We start from the raw sequence: 25,191 nt of genomic DNA on the forward strand, positions 1-25,191 counted from the left end.
GGTGACTATAGCTGGAGATGGGGCCCTTAGAAAGTAGTTAAGGTTGCATGGGGTCACTAGTGTGGGGCCCTAAGTCAATGGGGCTGGTACTCTTATAAGAAGAGCAAGAGACCCCAGAGTGTTCACTCTATCATGTGAAGACAAAGCAAGAAGGCAGTCATCTACAACCCAAGGAGATAGCCCTTGCCAGACATCAATGCCACTGGCACCTTGGTTTGGACTTCCTGTCTCCACAACTGGGAGAAAATTAATATCTCTTATTTCTGCTACAAAGTCTATAGTATTTTGTTACAGCAGCCCAAGCAGACTAGCACAGATGGAAACCATCACCTTATCACCAACAAATCTACAAACCTCCACACACACCCATCTTCCTTTCCTTCTCACCTAGTGTAAGCAGAGGTCAATCTCATGACTACTGCTTCTCAAGAAGTCTTAAAGCTTCTCGAAGACTTTGTTCCTTTGATCTATTCTTTTTGCTCTTGTAAATCAATATCTACTTCTCTGCAGAATTATTTGCAACATCCTGCAAACGTGCTTCAGTATCTCTCATGTTAGAAAAAAATTATGTCCTCATCTTTCTCGTACTGCCACCACAGTTATTGATTTCCATTTCCAATTCAATCTCTTGAAAGAGATGACTACACATTGTTTTCATTTGCCCACCTCTCACTCACTCTTCCCCTACTGCAGCTCATGCTAATTGCTACATTTCCTTGATAAGTTCACTGTTGCAATTATCTAATGCTGCATATCAAAGCACGTTAACTTTGTGGCTTAAAACAGTAACAGCTCACAAATCCTCTCATTGGACAGGATTCAGTAGAACCATCTGGGTGGCTTGAGGCTGTAGACAAGAATCATCTGAAGGCTCACCCATTCCCATGTCTGGCAGTAGGGTCTGAGAAGGTCAAAACACATCGGACTCCGACAGCAGAGGCTCTTCCAGCATCTTTCTATAGCTCTGTGTGGTCTCCATGTGAAATGTCCAGTATGGCAGCTTCACTCTAGTCAGATTTTTTACATGTTAGCTCAAGAAAATGAAGGAACATGCCCCAAAACAGAAGTGCCAGCAACTATGTGTGTAAAAAATTAAACTAAAATTCAGTGGTGTAAAACTACCATTTCTTATGCCCACTAATTCTGTGCGTCAGGAATTCAAACAGGACAGAAGGATGTCCTATCTCCTTGCCATGTCTGGGGCCTCCTCTGGAAGATTCAAAGACTGGGAACTGGAGTAGTCAATGTAAGCCAAAACGTCCGTCAGAATATCCACAGAAAGCCTCTCCATGTGTCCCCACCCAAATCTCATCTTGAATTGTAGTTTCCATAATCCTCGCTTGTGGGAGGGAACTGATGGGAGGTAACTGAATCATGGGGACGGTTACCCTCATGCTGCTCTTCTTATGATAGTGAGTGAGTTCTCACAAGATCTGATGGTTTTATGGGGGCTTTCTCCCTTTGTTCGGCACTTCTCTTCCCTGCTGCCATGTGAAGATTACCCTGATTGTAAGTTTCGTGAGGCCTCCCCAGTCATGTGGAACTGTGAGTCAACTAAACCTCTTTCCTTTATAAATTACCCAGCCTCGGGCAGTTCTTTGCAGCAGCATGAGAACAGACTAATACACCTGGGCTTCCTCAAGATGTGATGACAGGGTTTCAAGCACGAGCCCTGAGAAAGAGAGAGAGAAAGAGAGAGAGAGAGAGAGAGAAAGAGAAAGAGAGGATTGAGACCAACTCACGCTAAGTCATTTTATGACCTAGCTTTGGAAGGCTGCATATCAAAGCTCCATTTTGGGACTGCAGCCATTTATAGGGCCTAAATATTATATTTGTCCTAATGAGTCCAAAATTTATTCCAGTTTCAAAGATTTACCCTAAGCTTTGATGTCTCCACTTACAACTGATAGGTTTTTCAAACTTATCAAACGTAAAAAAGGTAACTGTAGATTTCCCCTATCATCCTCTAGTCTTATACATTTCAGAAACTACCATGATCAAGCCAAAATTCTGAGAATTGACTTTGCATTTTCCATTTCCCTCTGTTCCTTCCCTCCAATTCATCAGTAAACCTGGGTTCTATCTACAAAATACGCTTCAAATACATTCTGTTTATTTTTTCATCATCACCTTAACCTGAGACACCAACATCTTTTTCCTGGATGACTAAGGTAGCCTCCTAACTTGTAGAAAGCAACAGGAACATGTTTGTGAACATGTAAAGTTTTTCATACCCTTTGATCAGCCTTCCCTCAATGTCATCTAAATAAAACACCCAGGACTGTGTTGGGGTGAAAGCTCCTTGTCTCTGAACACCACTGGCTTCCACCTTGCAATGCCTCTCTGATGATAGGAGCCCAGAGAAATGGCTCCCTATTACGTTTGTCTCAATGGAATTATGTACTATTAGTGAAAAAATATTCACCTTGCCTAGAAAAGCATGGTGAATGTAAAAGAGTATTACATCTTTTTCTCTGTTAACCTAACAACGTTTTTCAAGATACACAGATCTTGTTAATTAGGTACATTTCCCTTGATTTAATAATTTATCAAAAATTGCTTACTGAATGCCTTTTGTATGCCAGGCCTTATTCTCTAGTTGCTGGGGAAACGGGTAAACAAAACAGAGCTTCAAACAAGGAAAGGGCAGACAACAAAAATCAAATGTGAAACGTGTCAAGAGGTGATAAGAGCTGTGCAGAAAAATAAAGCAGAGAAAGGGAGGTGGAAAGTGGCAGGACAAGCACAGGGTGTGCACTGGTTTCCATCTGTTGGTCAGGAAATGCATCCTTTCAAGATGACGTTTGAGCAGAGAACTGGATGATGTGAAGGAGCAGTTATGTGGGTATCTCAAGACAAGTGTTCCAGGCAAAGGGAATAACAAGTCCAAGGACCCTGAGGCTGATGTGTGCTTGGCATATTCAAGGAACCACAAGGAGGCCAGTGCTGCTGGAGCAGTGTGACCAAGGAGAGGCTGGTGAAGGATGAGGCCGGAGAGGTAGATCAGAAGGACACTGATGGTTCATTGAGCAGACTGTGTAATAAGGCTAAGAGTATTTTAATGGAAGGGGTGCTCTTGTTTTCTAACCTTTGGTGCATGCCAGAGGTAGAGAGGGTGTGTTATCAGCCACAAAGAAACCTCCAGTGTAGTAGGCATATGTGTGACATTGGTTTCCCTTATGAACCCCAACATCTATTCAATATATGCAAAGCACAAGATGCAATACCTGGATGTAGCAGTTTCCCAATAAATGAAAACTGTTATTGTTTCTTATCAAGTTTGGAGTTCATTGGAAAGTCTAGGTTCAAGTCCCAAATCCAGCACTTACATCTTGTCTGTGTGACCTCCAGCAAATCACCTAACTTCTCTGGGCCTCTCTGACTATGGCGTCAATAAATGGATTGATTGACAAAATACATGGCATAGCATAGTGCTTGGTACATATTCAGGGCTCAATAACTTTCTTATTGTTATCATCAGGGAGTTTCTAAGCTCCTCCCTTTGTTGCAACAGCATGGAAATGAGAGATATCCTACAGACATAGTGGACATTTTTATGGGCATTTCTAGACCCTCTTCCCCACAACTGTTTTCCTTGCTTTATTAATGTCTCTGTTCACTGGGCCCCCATCACTCTGTATTCCTTGTCCTGCTTTATTTATCCTCCATCACAGTGATTGACACAAAATCTGCTGGACATCTACTTCAGTACTATATGTCTCTTTGGACTAAAATACAAGCTCCCTGGGGGCAAAAGGAGCCTTTTCTTCTTTAGTTCATTGACTTAGCTCCAATGCATAGAATAGTGCCTGGAGGATAGTAAGCTCACGAGTAACATTTGTTGAATAAATAAACAAACAAACAAAAAAAAAACAGATTTCAGGGGGGCTCTTCCATCAGAAAGAATGGGTAATACCCTAAGTCACATACCTTGACCTAGCCATTTAGCACTCTGATTTTCCTAATACAGAGCGACGTTCCTTTACATCATTATCATGAACATTAGGGAACCGAACATCTTGGATTTCAAGTCTGACAATTTGGAGAGCTCTAGAGTTAGACCAATTTACTTTGCCAGAACAAGCAGCCAACCCTATCTCTACACCAGCCTCATGTGGCCCCTTGGGGCCTCACTCTGCCAACCACCCTGTGAGCTGAGACCAGGTAGTGAGTGCTGTAAATTTCTTCCATTAGTGACTGCCAAACAATCCTTTCCTCCACAGAATTGGCTTCTTATTTAATTAAGTCACATATTTCTATTTGTAATTTCTCCAAGGGGTCATTTCAGATATTTCACTTCCTGAAATTATAGTGATTGTATATTTTAGGTTACTTGCAACCCTGCCTTATCCACCAGAGATTGGGCGTAGAAAGATGGAAGAGACGTAAGATTTCCTTTGGCTGCATTTGGTCTAATCAGTATGAACTTCACAAAGAACATCTTGCTCATTTCCCCAGAACCAAGAGAGACTTATGGAAGCTGTTCTACAAAATAGCAATTGTATTTTATTTGTCATCACTGTATTTTCTTGGGGAAGTGTGGCCTGGGGTTATTTTTGCACTGGGTGGCAGGTTTGACTTAAACCTTCACACATGCTGCCTGGGGGTAGGGATTTATTCCGGCAAATAGCAAAGAGCAGGTCTCTAACAATTCTTGTGATAAAAACTTCCACTTTGGAGCTGTAACGTTTTGGGTTCTTCTGGTTAACTTGAATACAGCTGTGTGACCCAGCTGGTCACCTTGTTTTTCCTCTAAGGTCTGCAAGTCAACCACTGAAACCACTGAGAGTCATCGATGGAAATTGCCAGTGTTTGCAAAATGTCTCAGAAAGAAATCTTACCTTTTAATTCTTCCTAAAGTAAAACGAATGAGCTGCATTCCGTTCCCACCTTGTTTGAGTATGAAAATTCAGCTTAGCAAAATGCTAACCCTCAGCCCGGTGGGATCAGAAATTTTGTGCCCCGGGAGGTATCCCAGGAAAGCTGCTTTTGGGGGAGCTCTGGCTGGCAAAGCATGGAAAAGCATGCAGGACACTGCTGCCTTCTTCCAGGCAGGCAGAGTGTAAGGGATGAGATCAGCTTTCCTGACTAGAGATCTAATTTAAATAATGGCGGATTTATATAATAGCAGATTCGTTTGCTGTCTCTAGATCAAGATTGCCAGAAACTGCAAGGGTAAGGTTTGCATTCATAATAAAGCTGGGGGCGGGGGCGGGGGTGGTGGTGGTTGTTTCCACTAAAAGAACTGTCACTCATCCTGGGACAGGAAACGTGGGCATCCCTTCGGAACTGAAATGGAGAGGGACTTCCTACACGCTTTATCCCGGGGCAAGAGGTCATGGGCGGAGTAGGAACAATTCTGACAGGTAAATGTGATCAGTGAAACCTCTAGGTGCACTGGGGATGTGCCCTGGGGACAATGGGGGTGTGTGTGTGTTGATTTCAAAAAGTTATGTAAGTAAAACACTACAATGCAGGCCCAGGCCCAAGGTGGTGGAAAGCAAGCCCAGGTGAGTGCAGCAATGAGAGTTAGCCTTCCTCCACCACCCCACCCCTGTGTGATCCAGGGAAGTCAGGAAGGGGTGGAGAGATGGGGGTCATCAATGTGTCCCTCCCATCTCTACTGGAAGTAAATCTTTCCCTTTCTTGATCTCCACAGTGGATAGTGGCCCAAGGGTAACAAATGTCCAGGATAATTCACTTAGATTAAGTTGACAGACAGGAAATAATAAAAAGAGATTAAATTAGCCGCAAGGTTGTGAGTGTGTGTATCTGTGTGACAGATAAGGTGGTCAAGAGAGAGCTATGGGGTAGCTGAGAAAGTTGACTGTGCTGACACTCTGGAAAGGTGAGCTTACCTTGAGAGAATCCCAGATATGTATGAGGTTCTTCCTAAATGGAAAGCATGCAGTACAAAACGCAGAAATGGCTTTTAGTTCTCATAACAGATGCCTCCCCCAAGCTGAAACCCAGGCTGGAGCCCTGCAGCTGATACTGGATCTTTTATGTTGTTCTAAATTAAATTCAGAGCAATTCAGCCTCTGCCACGAGTACTATTATGTGGGCTTTACTTTCACTAAATCTATGTTTATGGGAACATAAAATACATGTTGTTCCTATCGTCAGATTTTATTATTGATGATGATCTCTGATTCGTGCCCATCAACTGCCCTTTTAATCACTGTCAGTCATTTAAAATAAGGTCCTTCCTCCACTCAACTGTATTTAGGGCTAATTAAGAGTAAATAACTATTCCCAGCAAGGAAGGCAGAATCCAAGCAAATCTTTGACAAATGCAGCTTTCCCTTTGGAGAAACATATTCTTGTCTGCTGCCAGTAAATATTTCCATACAACCAAAAGAAACTCTGCATTTTCCCCCCATGGAGAATGTCATGCTGCTTTAATACAGGTAGGGAAAAATAAATACCATTGAAGGCCAGGAAGGAAAACACAAGCAGCATTTAATTGAGAAAAAATATGTAATTCTCCATCTCTTTCAGTGTATCCCAGCTCCATTTGCTTGCCGTCCTCAGCTGTATGAAGCAAATGAATGCAATCACAGGCTTTTAGCTCCCACTCAAGTCTGACATTTCCCCTAAATCTTCCCTCCTCCCTCCACTCCCACCCTCTCTGTGATGCAACACAATTCATTCATTATACTTTGAAGGTTACAGTCGATTGCTCCAAGACAAGAATGCAAAATGGATAGGACCAGACTTCCTGCATTTCGAAGGTTCATCTTGATTTCGGTTCCACAGGCTCTTCGGAATGTATTACCCAAAAGACTCTGTTAAATTTTGCTTTGACTGGACCTTTGAATTTCCCCTTTTCATTTAAAGATGAGACTTGTGGTTACTTTGCGAATTATAGATTTTAATATTTCTTATATTTCCATTTTCCATTGGACTCTTACAGCTATTTTTGTGAATTTCTTCTAACTGATAAAAGTTAAAATGAAATGCCTTCCCACCCAGGAGACGAAGAAGAAAGGAGTGCATTAAAAGACACATAAGCTCAGAAAAATTGGGCTGGATGAAGGAAAAAAAAAGTACACTTTGAGCTATCCATATGGAAATATAAGAAATATTTCTTATATTTATCCCTATTTATGGAAATGTAAGAAAGCTCTATTATAAAATGTAGAGTTGGAACAAATTAACATAATGAAGAAACAAGCAAGGGTTTTTTTTAAATGCAAACACATTTAAATAAGAAATTTTGGCCGGGTGCGGTGGCTCAAGCCTGTAATCCCAGCACTTTGGGAGGCCGAGACGGGCGGATCACGAGGTCAGGAGATCGAGACCATCCTGGCTAACACGGTGAAACCCCGTCTCTATTAAGAAATACAAAAAACTAGCCGGGCGAGGTGGCGGGCGCCTGTAGTCCCAGCTACTCGGGAGGCTGAGGCCGGAGAATGGCGTAAACCCGGGAGGCGGAGTTTGCAGTGAGCTGAGATCCGGCCACTGCACTCCAGCCTGGGTGACAGAGCGAGACTCCGTCTCAAAAAAAAAAAAAAAAAAAAGAAATTTTATATGCATTCAACAGAGTGGTTGAACATCAACAATGTAATGCTCTGTTCAGTCTTTCTTACTCATTTCTCCAGCTAGTTTCTTTTTTTATTAAACTTTTAAGTTCATGAGTACATGTGTAGGTTTGTTATACATTTAAACTGCATGTCACGGGGGTTTGTTGTACAGATTATTTCATCACCCAGGTACTAAGTGTAGTACCCATTATTTTCCCTGATCCTGTCCCTCCTCCCACCCTCTACCCTCAGGTAGGCCCCAGTGTGTGTTGTTCCCCTCTTAGTGTCCATGTGTTCTCATCATTTAGCTCCCACTTGTAAGTGAGAACATGTAGTGTTTCGTTTTCTGTTCATGTGTTAGTTTGCTAAGGATAATGGCTTCCAGCTCCATCCATGTTTCTGCAAAGGACATGATCTCATTCTTTTTTTTATGGCTTCATAGTATTCCATGGTGTGTATACACCACATTTTTTTAATTCAATCTGTCATTGATGGGCATTTAGGTTGATTCCACATCTTTGCTATGTGAATAGTGCTACAATGAGCATACATATGCATGTGTCTTTATGATAGAACAATTTATATTTCTTTGGGCATATCCCCACTAATGGGATTGCCAGGTTGAATAGTAGTTCTGTTTTTCCAGCTAAAGTTTCTTAACTCTTGTTTTTGTTGATTCTCCAAGGAGGCTAGAAACATTAATAATCTTTAGAATTATTTTTAATTGATTCACTTAAAAATCATAGGCAGATTCCAGCTTACTAAGTGATAGTTGGCACCAATGTGCTAAGTTTTGCTGCATATTGATTATGATATCCTGGTTCAATTATTCTTTCCACAACTCTTTGTTAAGTATGTATCATCTCTCAGGTAGAGCTCCAAATGCTGAGAATACAGAAGCAAAAAAAGCGAAATACAGACTCAGCCTGCAGAGCTTACATTCTGATAAGGAAGATATCCAGTAACAAATGGGCACATCATATTTCATGAGTCATTTGTGCTATGAATAAAGGCATAGATCTTATCAGGTGAGGCTGGCTATTTTACAGAAGGTCACTAGGAAAGGCCTTATCCAATAGGTGACTTTTGAACAAAGACTGTAATAGGAACGGCAGACAGTGGTAAGAGATAGGTTAGGGAGATGAACATGACCAGCCTTGTAGACCATGGCAAATATTTGGACCTTGAATTTGAGGGAGAATGAAAGGCTTGGCTCATCAAAGTTGCATGATTTCATGAAGATTTCTCTGGCTATATGGAGAACTGGCTCTTGGGTAAGATTGCCATGTAAAACTTAGGATGCTCAGTTTAAATCTGAATTTCAGATGAACAACAAATAATTTTAGTATAAGCATGTCCCAAATATGTCATGGGGCATACTTATACTAAAAACAATTTATTGTGAGGCCAGGACCCCTAAAATAAAATGCTGCAGTCACTGACCAACCTGAGAGTAATCCTTGCGTGGTTCATTATTCTCTTGTCTTTCCAATCCCTTTTCCTCCCACTCTCCAAGTAAACTCTTCCAGCTCATGGATTTCCAGTGAAGGTAAGGCTGCGACTTTGGCCAATGACTTTTTCCCCATCTATCTCTCTCTCTTTTTTCTTTTTTTTTAGATAGAGTCTCTTTCTGTTGCGCAGGCTGGAGTGCAGTGGTGCGATCTCGGCTAACTGCAACCTCCACATCCCAGGTTCATGTGATTCTCCAGCCTCAGCCTCCCAAGTAGCTGGGACTACAGGTGTGTGCCACCACAGCTGGCTACTTTTTGTATTTTTGGTAAAGACGGAGTTTCACCATGTTGGCCAGGTTGGTCTCAAATTTCTGAACTTGAGTGATCCGCCCATTGCCCCAAAGTGCTGGAAATACAGGTGTGAACCCAGTTTCATCTATATCTTTAACAAGCCCCTGCTTACTTCCTCATTGCACAGCCTCTATCTAGGCTTCTGACTAGTGGCTCTGTCCTCCCTTCAATGACATGCTAGCATCTCAGAGTATTGAGATTGTTCTCCTATCCCCAAGGCAATGCTGCTGGAACTTTGTGAGGACACACACACCCACAGACACACACACACACACACACTCAGAGAGAGAGAGAGAGAAAGAGAAAGAGAAAGAGAGAGAGAGAAATTGGGCCACTAGTCATTGTTTCCTAAGCACCCAGGGCTAACCTGCTAAGTGTACTTGTGTATACTTAGTCAGACCGTGACTCTCCCTGATCAGTAGTAGCTATGAGAACAAGATGATCCTCTACACAATAGCAACATGCATTAATAAATAAGATATCACAAACCGTTGCAGACAATGAAGGCTCATTCTTGAGACTACAGGTCAAAGATGGAGAGCCAAGCAGTAGTTTTTAACGAGAAATGTAAGAGGCAATTTTCTGTTTCTTAGCATTTAAGAAAGCCAAAGTTATAGACAGCTGAAGAACTAAAGCCGGTTTCCTAGTGTAACGTATTAGTAGGCTCAGGCCACCATAATGAAATCTCACAGATGGAGTGATTTAAACACCAAACATTTATTTTCTCAGTTCTGGAGACTGAAGTCCAAGATCAAGGTATGGGAAGGTCTGGTTTCTTCTAAGGCTGGTCTCCCTGGCTTGCAGATGTCTCTCTCTTTCCTCATGTGGTCCTTCCTCTTTGTGCACGCATCCCTGGTAGTCCTTGGTGTCCAAATTGCCTCTTCTTATAGGGACACCAGCCATATCAGATTAGGGCCTACCCTAATGGGCTCATCTTAACTCAATAACTTCTTTAAAGACCCATTCCAAATACACAGGAGTCACATTCGGAGGCACTGGAGGCTAGGGCTTCAATACTTGCATTTTGAAGTGACACAATTCAACTCATGACAAGTGAGGATACACTTATAAGGACAGTTGGAGTCCCCAACAGCTGAGTGACTGAAAATCCAAATCGGACTCCCGGAACAACAGAATAATAGGGCTCTCTACTAGTGGTCAGGACGAGAAACAAATGAATGGAACACAGGGTCAGATACTCACCTGGGCCTGGCATCCCTCCAGTCTCAAATGTGAAATATCTATTTTCTCAGTGGATGAGTAGTCACCTGCTCTTTTCTCATGGGGAGTCAACTAGTCCATAAGGAATACAGAAAGATTAGGAAAGCGTGTATAACACATCATTCAAAATTTAATTCTAAAGACCCCCTGATCTGTAAAGTTTGATAATCATCAACCATAGAATGTTAAAAGGGTTTGCAGTGGTTTTATGACATGGCAAAGGGTGTAATAAGCCTTTTGATAATGGGAGAGTAGTAAGCACAAAAGAAAAATTTGGAAACCACTATCCAGACTAGTGATTTTAAAACTGTTCAAATAATATTAATCTGATGGCAGAGGAGAGCAAATGCTGGCTGAGAGAAGAATGCCTCAGTCAGCTTGGACTGCCATAGCATAATACCATCACCTGGGTTGGTGCAGACATTTATTTCTCACTGTTAAGGAGCTGGAAGTTGAATTTCAAGGTGCCCAGTCAGGTCCTGGTAAGGGACCTCTTCCAGGTGGCAGTTAGCTGACTTCTTGCTGGTTCCTCCCATGCTGGAGAGATAGAAAGCTCCAGACTCGTTCTCTTCCTTATTTTATTTTATTTTATTTTATTTTATTTTATTTTAGACAGAGTCTTGTTCTATTGCCCAGGTTGAAGTGCAGTGGCGTGATCTTGGCTCACTGCAACCTCCACCTCCCAAGTTCAAGTGATTCTCCTGCCTCAGCCTCCCAAGTGGCTGGGATTACAAGCACACACCACCATGCCTGGCTAATTTTTGTATTTTTAGTAGAGACGGGGTTTCACCATCTTGGCCAGTCTAGTCAAGTGATCCACCCGCCTCAGCCTCCCAAAGTACTGGGATTACAGGCGTGAGCCACGGCACCCTGCCTCTTCCTCTTCTTATAAGGACACTAATCCCATCAAATGGGCTTCCCCCTCATGACTTTGTCTAAACCTAGGCGCCTCCCCAAAGCCCCACCTCCAAATACCATCACATTGGCCATGAGGGCTTCCACATGTGAATGTGGGGAAGGGGACACAAAATTTAGTCCATAATAAGAAAAGAGAAATGGGTGATTGTACTTTATCATAAAAATATATTTTAACTCTACATTCAGTTCTATAATATCCCGGCCCGCGGGATCGTCAAGGCAGGACCTGGAAGAGGGGGTGGGAATTTGGGGAACAAGAGACACAAGAAATGGAGACAAGACAGTGCTCTGATCAAGTCTCGTTTAATGGCGGTAATGCAATGCCTTATATACATTTGGAGAGGAAGAGGCGGGGCTAAGGCGGAAATGACCTCATTGCGGAGGGCGTGGCCAAGTAGGTTTCGGTTTCTCCGGTCGGACGTCATGTTGCGCTTGCGCTATCAAGTAACAATTTTTCCTGGGCTCAAGAAAAGTGAGTGAAGAAGCAGGAAGAGCGCCATCTTTTAATGGCGGTATTAATATAGGGAAGAAGGCAAAACTAGGGAGGAGGAGGTGTAAGGTGGAAATGAATATAGCTCAGGCGTTTTAATCCCTAATTATCATTCGCTATGGCCGGGGCGTGCAGCTCCGGACAGGTCCCCCTTTTATATTTTTATGACAAGAAAACCCCTCGGGAACTGCGCCTGTCTTAGGTTGGGTCAACTCACCCCCACCTTCTAGGCCCGTCATGGGATAAGGCAGCAGCAAAGGCAGCCCTCCTGTCTTAGGCTCCGATGGAGATAGTGTCCTCTTACCCATCATTGACTGTCCAGTTCAGCACACAGGGGAGGTGGTCTCATTAAGGTAAATAAGACTCACCATTCTCAGTCATCTCAAGGCGATGATAATGGACCTGTATAGGTTTGGCCTGGAAGGCCTCGATTTGTTGTCTGACAAATGTCATAAGTTTATTAAGGATTATAGGCCCGAGAGTGAGGAAAAGTAGAAGAGTGAGTAAAGGACCAAGAAATGGCAGGAGATAGGGGAGAAGTCCATTGAGTTCAGTCCATAGTGGATTAGCGGCCAGGTTTTTTCTGCGCTTTTCTAGTTCTTCCTGCAAAGTTTTTATCTTGTCTCTGACGATTCCGGATTTGTTGGCGTAGAAACAGCATTTTTCCTGTAAAGCCAAACATATCCCTCCCTGTTCTGCCGTTAACAAATCTAAACCTCTTTTATTCTGGAGAACTACTTTAGCTAGCGAGTCTACTTGGTCTTGTAAATTTTGTATAGTACTGGATAAGGTCTGTACATCTGAAATTAATTGATTAGATAATTTAGTATATTGGGTTAGTGAGACTCCTAGGCCTGTGGCTCCTGTAGTAAAAGCAGTGGTGATTCCGAGTCCAGCCAACAAGGGAATAAATTGTATGGCTTGTTTTGATTTATAAATAAAATGTTCAACAGTGGGGATGGGGATAGGCTCATCTCCAGGGATGATATCAATGTCGGGGAGAAGAGTGGCCAGAACACAAAGCCCTGTCCAATTTGTAGGTAGAAACGTATATGCCATGTTGTTTCCACAAACAAAAACCGAACCATTTATAGCACACAAAGGGTTAGTGGCATTGATTATGGAGGTACAGTTAGCAAACACAACATAGCCTAAATCAATTTGTCCTGCGGGATCGTCAAGGCAGGACCTGGAAGAGGGGGTGGGAATTTGGGGAACAAGAGACACAAAAAATGGAGACAAGACAGTGCTCTGATCAAGTCTCGTTTAATGGCAGTAATGCAATGCCTTATATACATCTGGAGAGGAAGAGGCGGGGCTAAGGCGGAAATGACCTCATTGCGGAGGGCGTGGCCAGGTAGGTTTCGGTTTCTCCGGTCGGACGTCATGTTGCGCTTGCGCTATCAAGTAACAATTTTTCCTGGGCTCAAAAAAAGTGAGTGAAGAAGCAGGAAGAGCGCCATCTTTTAATGGCGGTATTAATATAGGAAAGAAGGCAAAACTAGGGAGGAGGAGGTGTAAGGTGAAAATGAATATAGCTCAGGCGTTTTAATCCCTAATTATCATTCGCTATGGCCGGGGCGTGCAGCTCCGGACACTATAACAGTTTTTTTTATTATTATTTTGATAAAAAGCCTATGTTACTTTTGTCTCTCAAGTCCTTCAAGAAAGTTCATGCTCCAACAAGGGGCATCATGTTTATCATGGAACCAAGGCAGAAAGGTCGGAAGGGCTCCCTGGTAAAACTCCAACAGGCCTACGCACTGGCAGGAACGAACAGTGGGATGGAGCCACAGGGCCTGGCCCCTCCTCTTCCAGTGTGCAAACTGAGATTCAGACTACGAGGTGGGAATCACACCAGCAGGGACTCTGGCTTTGCAGATGGTCCCTGTTTCCCTTTTTACCCAATAACACTCTGCCTTACTCACCCTTCAAATTGTCTGCAAGCCTAAATTTTCGTAGCTCTGTGACAAGAACCCCGTCTTTAACTGAACTAAGGAAAAGTCCCACAACAGAACTTTGCCTGACCTCTGGCATCATCTTCTCAGCTCTCTGCTTATCTGTGCCTCAGCTGGAGACTCTTGACCTCACAGGCTTATGTGTCTTCAAATAGAAGGGAGTAAGACCCTTCAGATAAAGTCTAACTCATAACCTCATTAAGCCTTGGCCATGGGTCTTGCTCCAGGCATTCTATGAGTACATGAAGGTCTAGGTTCTAGTGCAGACAAAGACAGACTTCCTCCTTTCTCATCCCAAGGTAGTAGCTCTACAAATCTCCCTGAATATCCCAGGAGCTCCCACCATTTCTTTGTTAGTTAATATTATCAGTTGTCTGTGTACAATTAGGATGCATAACAAGCAACCACAAAACCTCTGTGGTATAAAACAATAAACCTTTTTTTTTTTTTAAGCTCATGACTCTGGACTTGGCTGGACAGTTCTGCCGATCTTGGCTAGGCTTAAATAAGCAGTTCTTCTTCTTTTGGCTAGGGGGGACTCATAAGTCTGCACTTATGAGTCGTGCACTCGCTTTTAGTTCATGTGGAAGGGTCTTGGCTGAGATGACTGGCTTTGCTCCACATGGTCTCTCATCCTCCAGCCAGCTAGGCCAGGCTTGTTCTCATGATGGAGAGAATAGAGAGCAGAGGTGTTATAAGCCCTCATAAGGCCTGGTTCCGAGGCAAGGCCACATTCTATTGACTAAAGTAAATCAAAAGGCCAACCCAGATTGAAGGAACAGGAAAACAGACTATACTCTTGATGGAAGAAGCAGCAAAATCACACTGCAAAGGGCACAGATTCAGGGATGGGTAGAGAATTGAGGTTGTTTTCTCAGTCAAAAAGTAGGCACTCTGAGCCATCTATTTTAGGAGCAAAATTCTATGTTCATTTTATCTTTTTCCGTATTGGTTACTTATGAAGGCCAAGGAATCTCATTGGAACTCCGGACAGAGTATTGCTGTGGGAAGATTTTAAGCCCTCTTTGGATACGCATTTTAGCAACTTATGCACACTGGTTGGGAGGAGGAGGGGGTGTGCAGATCTTCTCTAATAATGACTGCCTTGAAGACTGCTGACGAATTTGCTCTGTTAGATTGAGCCGAATCCTGGATAGAAGTGAGATAGATTTGTGAGAAATTTATTAGAGTTGTGACAATTTGGCATCTGCTAGGGCAAAGATTTCAATCATGTGGAGAAAGAAAAGATTGTCAAAAATGTGGAGGAAAAAGATTATGTAAGTCAGTGATGCTTAGATATATAGCAGGAAAATACATCATATTTTGGAAGCTAGTTTAAGAAACTTCAGTAATTATGAGTCAGATTTATAGCTCATAAAATGTAGTTTTTTCGGGAGATCACATCTCACAGTTAAAAGAGAACATACTAAAGAAGTGTATCCCTTCATTTTAAACTAGATGTCATTACCTTAGTCAGATGTTTACTTCTCTTTATCTACAACTCAAGATGAATGTTGGGGAAAGGAGAAAAAGGACTTCCATCATTTTAGTAATAGTCATGCAAAGTAAATTTCAGAATCTAAAAGGAAGGGACACAGAACTATGTTAATTGGATATAACATTTCATATATGAGGCCCTGTGATGGGCACATTCTGTCATTTAATCTCCACCATAATATTGTGGGATAGGCACTACTAGTCCCTGATTTTACAGGTGAGGAAGCAGAGGCTCAGAGAGGACAACTGGCTTGCCTCAATTCCCACCACTAGTTAGATCCGAAGACACCAATTCGACCTTAATCTCTTGTTATCCATTTTTCCTTTTTCTGACTGCAATTATTCCACTGTAACAGACAACTACTGAGACAGCCAGGTGGGAGGGGAATCCCTGGAAAAACTCCAGGCAGCCTGTGCACTGGGAATGCGCACTGGGGTGGAGTCACAGATGTTCGCGCCATTTGCAGTGGGGAGGAGCCTGACCCCTCCTCTTCCTGTGTGGAACCTGGGATCCAAACTTCGAGACAATGAGCACTCTATCAGGAACTCTGGCCTTGGGGAAAATCCCTGTTCCCCCTTTTTTCCCTTTTGACCCAATAAAACGCTGCTTTACTCGCCCTTCAAACCACCTGCGAGCCTAAACTTTGTGGTCATGAGACAAGGACCCCATCTTTAGCTGAACTAAGGAAAAGTCCTGCAACACAACCATCTTGGATAACCTCTTTCAAATCTTTGTAATTTGAAAATTTTAGAAGTTATTGAATTGGTTTTGTTCTTTGTGTGTTTGTTTCCTGAAAGACAGAGAAAGGAAGCCTCTTTAATGCCACATGAAGGCCTCACTTTTTCTTCCTAGTCTTGCTCTGGAATGATCTTTGTTAAACTAAAGACAGAGACCCACCCTCAGGGGCAAAAGCCAGCAGGAATGATAAGTACCAGTGATGCTGTGACTCCATAGTTTACAAATTTGAGGAAGAGCTTCGGTCCAGGGCAGACTTGGGGAAGAAAAGTGACAACCACTCATCTAGGCAGATATCCTGGGGTGCTGCTGGGGTGATGGTGCCAGCATCTGTGGTAAGGTAATTCCGAAGAACAGCAGGACTCATTCATTCATCCCACAGGCCTTCCCAGACAGTTAGGGGAAAGACTTTCAGATGCATTTCCTGTTAGCTAAAAAAAAAAAAAAAAAATCCCATAGTGTGTATTATCCAAATAGTATTTTTAAAATTCCTTTTTGTGTTTCCTCTAAAAGTACTTTCTTTTGCAAGAGATTTTCCGGATGTGATATCATCCTAAATATTCTTTGACCAATTTCATCACCAATTACTTCAAATCTAGACAGTTTGTCCAGCTTTACAAGGTAGTTAGGGTCACTCCAGGAACCAAAATAGTGATGACAGGAACACTTTGATTCCATAGCCAGTGGGAGTCACCTGCAATCTGTCTGCTGGATGAACATTTACTACATAACTCAGAGACAGAATTAACTGACTCTGGAGTCATGAGGAACATGTATAAATAAAGCAGTTAAGAAAATTACAACTGGAAACTTGAAATAATGACTTGACTCACTAGTTCTTCCTGAGTTCTTAACAGTAAACTGCCCAAAATTGTTGCAGAAGTTGACATCTCCAAAATTGTCATTTGGTTTCCTGAATAGAGTTCAGAGTTCAGTACTTCCTACTTCCCTGTCTCAGTTTTTCCTTAATGATTCTCAACCAGAGAAAGCAATACCCCCTCAATCCCTGCTCCCAGATTCCCCAAGGTGGGGTGTAGGTACAGAAAAAGTTAAATCCAGCTTTACACAGATTTGCTCTTCTATAAGATTCTTGCCTCAGAGATAAGAAAAAATGAGAGAGAATGTTGGCATCTTGTTGATGAGTCATTAGAGACAATGCTAAGTCATTCTTAGAAAAGGATAAGGAAATAGACATTCAATATTGAAGTTTGGAGTTGGAGACAGTTCCAGAACTTATTATGGAAATGGCATTTGCCATAGATAAAATCTAATTGAAAAAGACAAGTCTCCTAAGAATCTTTTCGGTCCTGTGAAATTTGGCAGCTTCTATCAAAAGAGCGGGAGGTAGAGACCAGCACCTTCGGCCAGAGTGGCTGGTAATTGATGTCTGTGTCCCTGGTTTGAAAATCCCAGCTTTGTAATCAAAGGAAACCCTGGCTGGCCCTGCCCACTCACTGGACTCAAGAGTCCTCAGCAGTCCATGGAGACACCAGTTACAACCTCAACAGCATGAGGAGGAGGAGAAAAGCCCCCCTATCCATGGATAGTGAGAGAGTGGCTGCTGGAGCCTTTGGAACCACCCTGCCTGGGAAACCTGGGAATCTGCCCTCTCCTGACCAGACCTAGACAACACAGGTAAGATTATAAATGGCATCAGCATTTCACAGACCCAAGAAAAGCTCGGGAGGGCAACAATGAGTGAGATCTTGGCAATATTTTAGGTAAACTGGGGCTAGCTCTATAGCTGCCAAGTGACCGTGATTGTGTGTATCAGAAGAATCCCACCCCACTGTGGATGTGAAGTTGATTTAGCTCTGGCAGCTGTCTCTTCATTGATCATCGGGCCTGACTTGACCCACGTGGCTGGCTCAGAGGAGGCCCTTTCCCTCCCAGACCAGCAGCCTCTCTTCTTTGACACTTTGTTCCCAACAGATACAACTTCTGTTACTAAACCTCCTGGGATATGAGGCCGTTCCTCCCACCTCCCCGCACCCACTTCCTACAGAAAAGGGATCAGGATCAACCAGGCCTTTGAGCCACATTTCAACTCTCAACAATGATTTGTTTTTACAATAAGGAGTGAGCCAGCACATGCTCCTTTGGAATTTGAAAGGAATTCCTTTGCCCAGAGGGGTGATGACTTACTTGGGCATCAATTCCCACTTTCCTGCTAAATGTTCTCCTTAGGAAGTAACCCAGAAAAACCATGCTTAGTCATCAACAATCAAATGTTTAAAAATCATGAACTTGTCTGAATCACCTTTCTGGTAAGGAAATAATCAACTAGAAGTCAGTTTGAGGCAGTTGTTGAAGAATAGTAAGCAACCCTCACCTTCAAGTCAGCTGCTTGTTTTAATTAGTGACAGTGGAAAAGCATTAACAATTAAGGCTTACACTAAGAAAAACAAAAGAAAAAATAATGCAGTATCAGGGGGAGATACAGGAAAAAAGGAAAAAGGAAAAATGAACAAGATTATGAAAGCCTGCTGTTATTCATATATTTAAAAATTCCACGTTTTTATAAAGTTCAGTTTAGCAAAGTTTTTTTTGGAGTGTTTACTGTGTGCTAGACAATCTGCTAAGTTCAGGAGGTAGCAAGATGAATAAGACCAAGTATTTCTCCTAGAAAAACTATGCTAAGCACATGGTAGACATTCAATAAATGTCAATTCTCTTTTTTCTGCTAGTGAGAAAAATTCCGTATTCATGAATATTTATTGTGATTGCTAAGGGGTTTTTTAAAACAATCTACTGTGGCAGAGAAGGCTAGCTATCCTCCTAAATACATTCTCCTCTTATTTGGGCACAGTGATAGACTACATTTCCCAGCCTCCTTTGCAAATAAATGAACCGTGTGATTATATTCTAGCCACTGCCTTGTGATCAGAAGTAATGAGTTGCTTCTGTGCTTAGGATTTGTAATATATGGTCATAGCTTCACCATGTTCACATTTTGGGCTACCATGGCATAAAAAATAAGTTGTTCTTTATCCTGAGGCCCTTCTCTGAAGAATTCTTAAACAGGAAGATAGGCATGATCAAATTCACTATGAGTAAAATCGTTCTGGTAGCTGGTAGGAGATGAATTGCAGGACCAGCAAGGCCATAGGGCAAGCAGAGCAGTTTGCTGGCTATTACAGGAATTCAGGAGAAAAATAACGAGGGCCTGAAGTAAACTGCCTCTGGGTATGAAGAAGAGAAAGCTAATTAAATATAATATTGTCAGTTCTCAGTTGCTAAAAGTTACTTGAAGGCAGATGAGGATGGAAAATGTAGTAGCTTTGTCTCGATCCCATAACTCACTGGATACAGCCAGGGAGAAAGGCTCCCACCACTTTTTTCACTTCCTCCTCTTTCTCCAGCTTCTCCTCCTCCCCAGCTCTGGTAATTTTCTATTTTTCAAACATCAGGATACACCCTTGAGTGAACATACAAGGAAGACAATGTTAGTGGAAACTCCAAATTATATGATTGCACTCCACAGCCAAACCATAGTCCAATACCGCTACAAATTATTTATAAAAATGCCTTTAGTCAGCAATTCTATGATTAGCCTTTGGAAGGAATCTTGCTGGAGAAAAATACTAATCAACAGAAAGCATGCAAAAGGAATACTTAGCAGAGTGCTTTACACTAGATTGGTTAGACTAGAAGACAGGAAAAAAGATGAGAAAAATAATTTAACACAGAATTTATAACAATTTTTGTAATAAGAGGAAGATGTGTAATTTTCAATAAAGAACAAATTGCAAAAGGCTTAGGCATCAGATTAATCAGGCACCAAAAAACTGCAAAAGGCTTGATGGTCTAAACCATTGCCAGGATACTGTAGAGATGCATTTACATCCTTGATCTTAATTAGGTAACTTAGATCTTTGCAATAGTCTGCCATAGCAAAGCATGCTAACATTGTCAGTCTGAACCTCAGAATTGGAAATATCTTTTGACTTTGATTTTATAGATATCTTTTTCCTTAATGAAACTGCGGAGGGAGAAGCTTTGCAAAAGTTCAGAAGTATCTTGTTTCCCATTATGTAGCTTTAATGTCTTTCCTTTGACCTCACTTTCAGCTGTAAGAGTATGGCACATCTTTAGCTACATATGAGTATTCCTGGCACTTAATATTTGATTGATTTGTAAATCCTAAATTCACTATCCAAACTTTTAGGAAAAACTACAAGTCTTACTTTTTGACAAATTTGACTTGGGAAAGAGGCAAACCATTTTGGCAGTCTGAGAGGTTCTAGCTTTGACTATAAGGAAAGGAAATTTTTAAAAAAATACTTTTCTGTCTCATGGTGTTCTTAGCAGAGAGAAGAATGTTTATTCTTTGAAGATAAAATGTAGAGTCAGATTAAGAAGGGAAACATCTGCCAATAGAAACAGCAATGAGAATTAGTTATGTGTCCTGGAAAAAAATAAGATTTAGCCCAACTATGTTGATATTACTTAGTAAGATTGGACAACAAAATTGGCAACAATATTTCTTATTGAACTATTTTATGGAAATCCTATGAAAGTAATTGAAAATTGAAACATTAAATTGCTTCAGCAGAAAGAATGTGTATTTCTTTTCTTCTACCCTCAACATTTTGCAAATCTATAGTAAGAGCTTGGAAGAAGAATACAAAAAAAAAGCACCTCAATATGTGGAACAGATATGGAAGTTAACTGTGAAGCAAGGTTTTATATAGCAAACTTTTTCCCACTGACTTTCTTCTTAAAATGGAATGAATATATTCTACTGCTTCAAAACAAAAATGACTTCCAGATGGAAATAAAAATTGAACCCAAGAATGCAACATCTTTTCTATAGCATACATTTAAAGTAAATTAAATTGGCTATGTTACTCACATTAACACAAAAGATACACACGCCAAAAGTGAAAATTATAGAAATGTCAAGCCATTGTGAAAGGGAATAATGCCTTAAGATGTGGCATTTCCAAGCATCTAAGTCTTCACAATATGCTCATAATTCCTATAGATTCAAGTCTATCCCACTTCAAGTTTCTTCTTTATGATTTGTTTTTAAGCTTGGTGTCACTTACTAATCTCTATCAATTCAGTTTACATTGAATTTAGGGGTCATTGATCAGTAAATTACTGAGATCAGTTATAACCACTAGGGGAACAATCCACTGTGCCATGATGGCTGTTTATACTTAAGTTGTGGTTGGCAAACCTTTTATTACAAGTCTTAGTAAAGAAACTAAGATTAGGCATCAAGAAACTTTTATCACAATTTAATATTGCTATGATATCTAAGCATCCACTCTAAGTAGGAATGTTTCATTCAATTACAAATAGACCAAAATAATCAGCCGAAGATAGATGGGACTTCTTTTAAGTATTTCACCACAAATAGATTGAGAAGTATTGGTCTACATTGAATTAGGAGATATAATCATCTTCCAAGTGTGGGGACAGGAAGATGCCAGATGGGTAAAAGAGAAATATTTTGATCCTCCCAAAGTTTATTTTTTAAAAAACTAAAAGGTTTCCAAAGAGCAATGGGCACCACTAAAAGCATAATCCACCTTCTAAATATATAACTTGGAGTATAGTCAGGGGAAAGCCAGAGCCAAATTGTCAGTCTGGCAGCTAATTTTCAAAATTCAGTATTAATAATGAGTAACACAATGCATAGTCAATAAAATCACTCAAAATTATATTATCCAGAGACAATCCTGCAATATTTTGAGGAATACTTTCCTCAATTATTTCTCATATCATACAGTTGACTTAATTGATCATAATTATTTTCAAATTCAATCTACTTCTCCATCAACATTGTTAATAACTGCAGAATATTCCATTTTATTAATATTCTATAATTTATTTAAACGATCTGCTACTTTTAAGTATTTAGATTATTTAGTTTAATTATATATAACACCATATATCTTTTTCCATTCTTTCCTTTTAATCTATTTGTGTCCTTATATTTAAAGTATGTTTCACATACGCAGCATATAGCTTGGCCTTACTTTTCTTTTCTACTTTTATTTTAGGTTTGAGGGTACATGTGCAGATTTGTTATAGAGGTAAATTGCATGCCACTAAGGCTCGGTGTACAAATGATCCCGTCACCAGTGTAGTAAGCATAGTACCTGGTTGGTAGTTTTCAAATTCATGCCTTCTTCCCGCCCTCCAGCCACAAGCAGTGACTTCTTCAGTGCCTATTGTTTCTATTGTGTCCAATGCCTATTGTGCCAATTCCTTCAATGCCTATTATTCCCATCTTTGTGATCATGTGTATTCAATGTTTACCTCTCACTTGTAAGTGAGAACATTGCAGTATTTGGCTTTCTGTTCCTGCATTGGTTTACTTAGGATAATGGCCTCCAGCTGCATCCAAGTTGCTGCAAAAGACATGATTTTATTCTTTTTTATGGCTGTGTAGTATTCCATGGTGTTTATGTACCACATTTTCTTGATTCAGTCCACTATTGATGGGCATCTTGGTTGATTCTGTGTTCAATGAACATGCAAGTGCATGTGTCTTTTTGGTATTAATTTTCCTTTGGGTATATACCAATAGTGAGATTGCTAGGTCAAGTGTTAGTTGCAAGTTCTTTGAGAAATCTCCACACTGCTTTCCACAATGGCTAAACTCATTTACGTTCCCACCAGTAGTGTATATGTGTTCCCTTTTCTTTGCAGCTTCACCAGCATTTGTTGTTTTTTGAATTTTTAATATTAACCTTTCAACTGATGTGAGATAGCATCCCATTGTGGTTTTTACCTGCATTTCTCTAATAAGTAGGGATGATGAGCATTTTTCATATATTTTTTGGCAGCATGTATCTCTTCTTTGAGAAATGTCTGTTTATTTTCTTTGCCCATTTTGTGGAGTCATTTGGTTTTTGCTTGCTGATTTAAGGTTCTTTTAGATTGTGGTTATTATATCTTTGATGAGTGTATAGTTTGCAAATATTTACTCCCATTCTGTAGGTTGTCTGTCTGCTCTCTTGATAGTTCATTTTTCTATGCAGAAGCTCTTTAGTTTAATTATGTCCCACTTGTCAATTTTTGCTTTTGTTGCAATTGCTTTTGGGGACTTAGTCATAAATTATTTACCAAGGTCAATGTACAGAATGGTATTTCCTAGGTTTTCTTCTAGGGTTTTTAGTGTTTTACATCTTACAGTTAAGTCTTTAATCCATCTTGAGTTAATTTTTGTATATGGTGTAGGGAAGTGGTCCAGTTTCAATCTTCTGTATACAACTAGCCAGTTATCCTAGCACCATTTATTGAATCCTTTCCCAATTGCTTGTTATTGTTGACTTTGTCAAAGATCAGCTGATTGGAGGTGTGTGACTTTCTGTTTTCTCTGTCCTGTTCTATTGATCTGTTTTCATACTAGTACCATGATGTTTTGGATTGTAGCCTTGTAGTATAGTTTGAAATCAGGTAGTGTGGTGCCTCCAGATTTTTTCTTTTTGCTTAGGATTGCCTTGGATATTTGGGCTTTTTTGGTTCCATTAAAATTTTAGAATAGTTTTTTTCTAATTCTATGAAAAAATGTCATTGGTAGTTTAATGGGAATAGCATCGAATCTTTAAATTGCTTTGGATAGTGTGGCCATTTTGACAATATTGATTTTTTCAATGCATGAACATGGAATGTTTTCAATTTATTCATGTCATCCCTGATTTCTTTCAGTATGTTTTATAATTCTCATTGTAGAGCTCTGTCACCTCCTTGGTAAGCTGTATTTCTAGATATTTTATATTTTTGTGGCTACTGTGAATGAGATAGCATTCTTGATTTTGCTCTGAGCTTGAATGTCATTGGTGTGTAGAAATCCTACTGATTGGGTTGGGCACAGTGACTCATGCCTGTAATCCCAGCACTTTGGGAGTCTGAAGGGGGCAGATCACCTGAGGTCGGGAGTTAGAGACCAGCCTGACCAACGTGGAGAAACCCCGTCTCTACTAAAAAGACAAAAAAAAAAAAAAATAGCCAGGCATGGTGGTGCATGCCTGTAATCCCAGCTACTTGGGAGGATGAGGCAGGAGAATCTCTTGAACATAGGAGGCAGAGGTTGCGGTGAGCCAAGATTGCAGCATTGCACTCCAGCCTGGGCAACAAGAGCGAAACTCCATCTCGAAATAAATAAATAAATAAATAAATAAATAAATAAATAAGAAATCCTACTGATTTTTATATATTGATTGTGTATCCAGAAATTTTACTGAAGTTGTTTATCAGTTTTATAAGCTTTCTGGTGGAGTCTGTAGTGTTTTCTAGGTATAGAATCATATCATCTGCCAAGATAGTTTGACTTCCTCTCTTCCTACTTAGATGCCTTTCATTTCTTTCTTTTTTCTGTTCTGGCTAGGACTTTCAAGTTGAATAAGAGTGGTGAGAAAGGGCATCCTTGTCTTGTTCCGGTTCTCAAAGGGAATGCTTCCAGCTTTTGCCCATTCCCCCAATATTATTTTACATCTCATATTAGTCTCTGAGTATGATGCTGGCTGTGGGTTTGTCATAGATGGCTTTTATTATTTTGAGGTATGTTCCTTTGATGCCTAATTTGTTGAGGGCTTTTAACATAAATGGATGTTGAAGTTTATTGAAAGCCTTTTTGCATCTTTTGAGATGATTATGTGATCTTTGTTTTTAATTCTCTTTATATGGTAAATCACTCTTACTGGTTTGTGTATGTCAAACCAACCTTGCATCCCAGGGATAAAGCCTACTTGATTGTGGTGAATTAACTTTTTGCTATGCTGCTGGATTTGGTTTGCTAGTATTTTGTTAAATATTTTTGCATCTCTGTTCATCAGAGATATTGGCCTGAAGGTTTCTTTTTTCATTATGTCTCTACCAGGCTTTGGTATTAGAATGATGCTGGCTTCATAGAATAAGTTAGGGAAGAATTCTTCCCCCTCAATTTTTTTTTTAATAGTTTTAGTAGGATTGGTACTAGCTCCTTGTATGTCTGGCAGAATTCAGTTTTGAATCCGTCTGGCTCAGGGCTTTTTTGTTTGGTAGGCCTTTAATTACTGATTCAGCTTCAAAATTTATTATTGAT

At 40.7% G+C, this 25,191-nt stretch overlaps 1 long non-coding RNA gene across 2 annotated transcripts in view; it reads left to right on the plus strand.

Annotated features, from left to right (window-relative positions):
* Nucleotides 1–5,103: 5,103 nt before the first annotated feature.
* The window catches only part of LOC105481319 (uncharacterized), a 38,456-nt gene continuing 18,368 nt past the window's right edge, over nucleotides 5,104–25,191 (plus strand). Inside the window, exons 1-3 of one of the 2 annotated variants that reach the window (XR_986897.2) lie at nucleotides 5,104–5,175; nucleotides 5,267–5,366; nucleotides 17,576–17,783. This is a non-coding gene — a long non-coding RNA (uncharacterized lncRNA). Of the gene's footprint in view, nucleotides 5,176–5,266; nucleotides 5,367–9,143; nucleotides 9,427–17,575; nucleotides 17,784–25,191 lie in introns of those variants that run through there. The other variant, XR_011610079.1, reaches the window with a different exon arrangement.

Source organism: Macaca nemestrina, chromosome 11, assembly GCF_043159975.1.
Source record: "Macaca nemestrina isolate mMacNem1 chromosome 11, mMacNem.hap1, whole genome shotgun sequence".
Classification (NCBI taxonomy): Eukaryota; Metazoa; Chordata; class Mammalia; order Primates; family Cercopithecidae; genus Macaca; species Macaca nemestrina.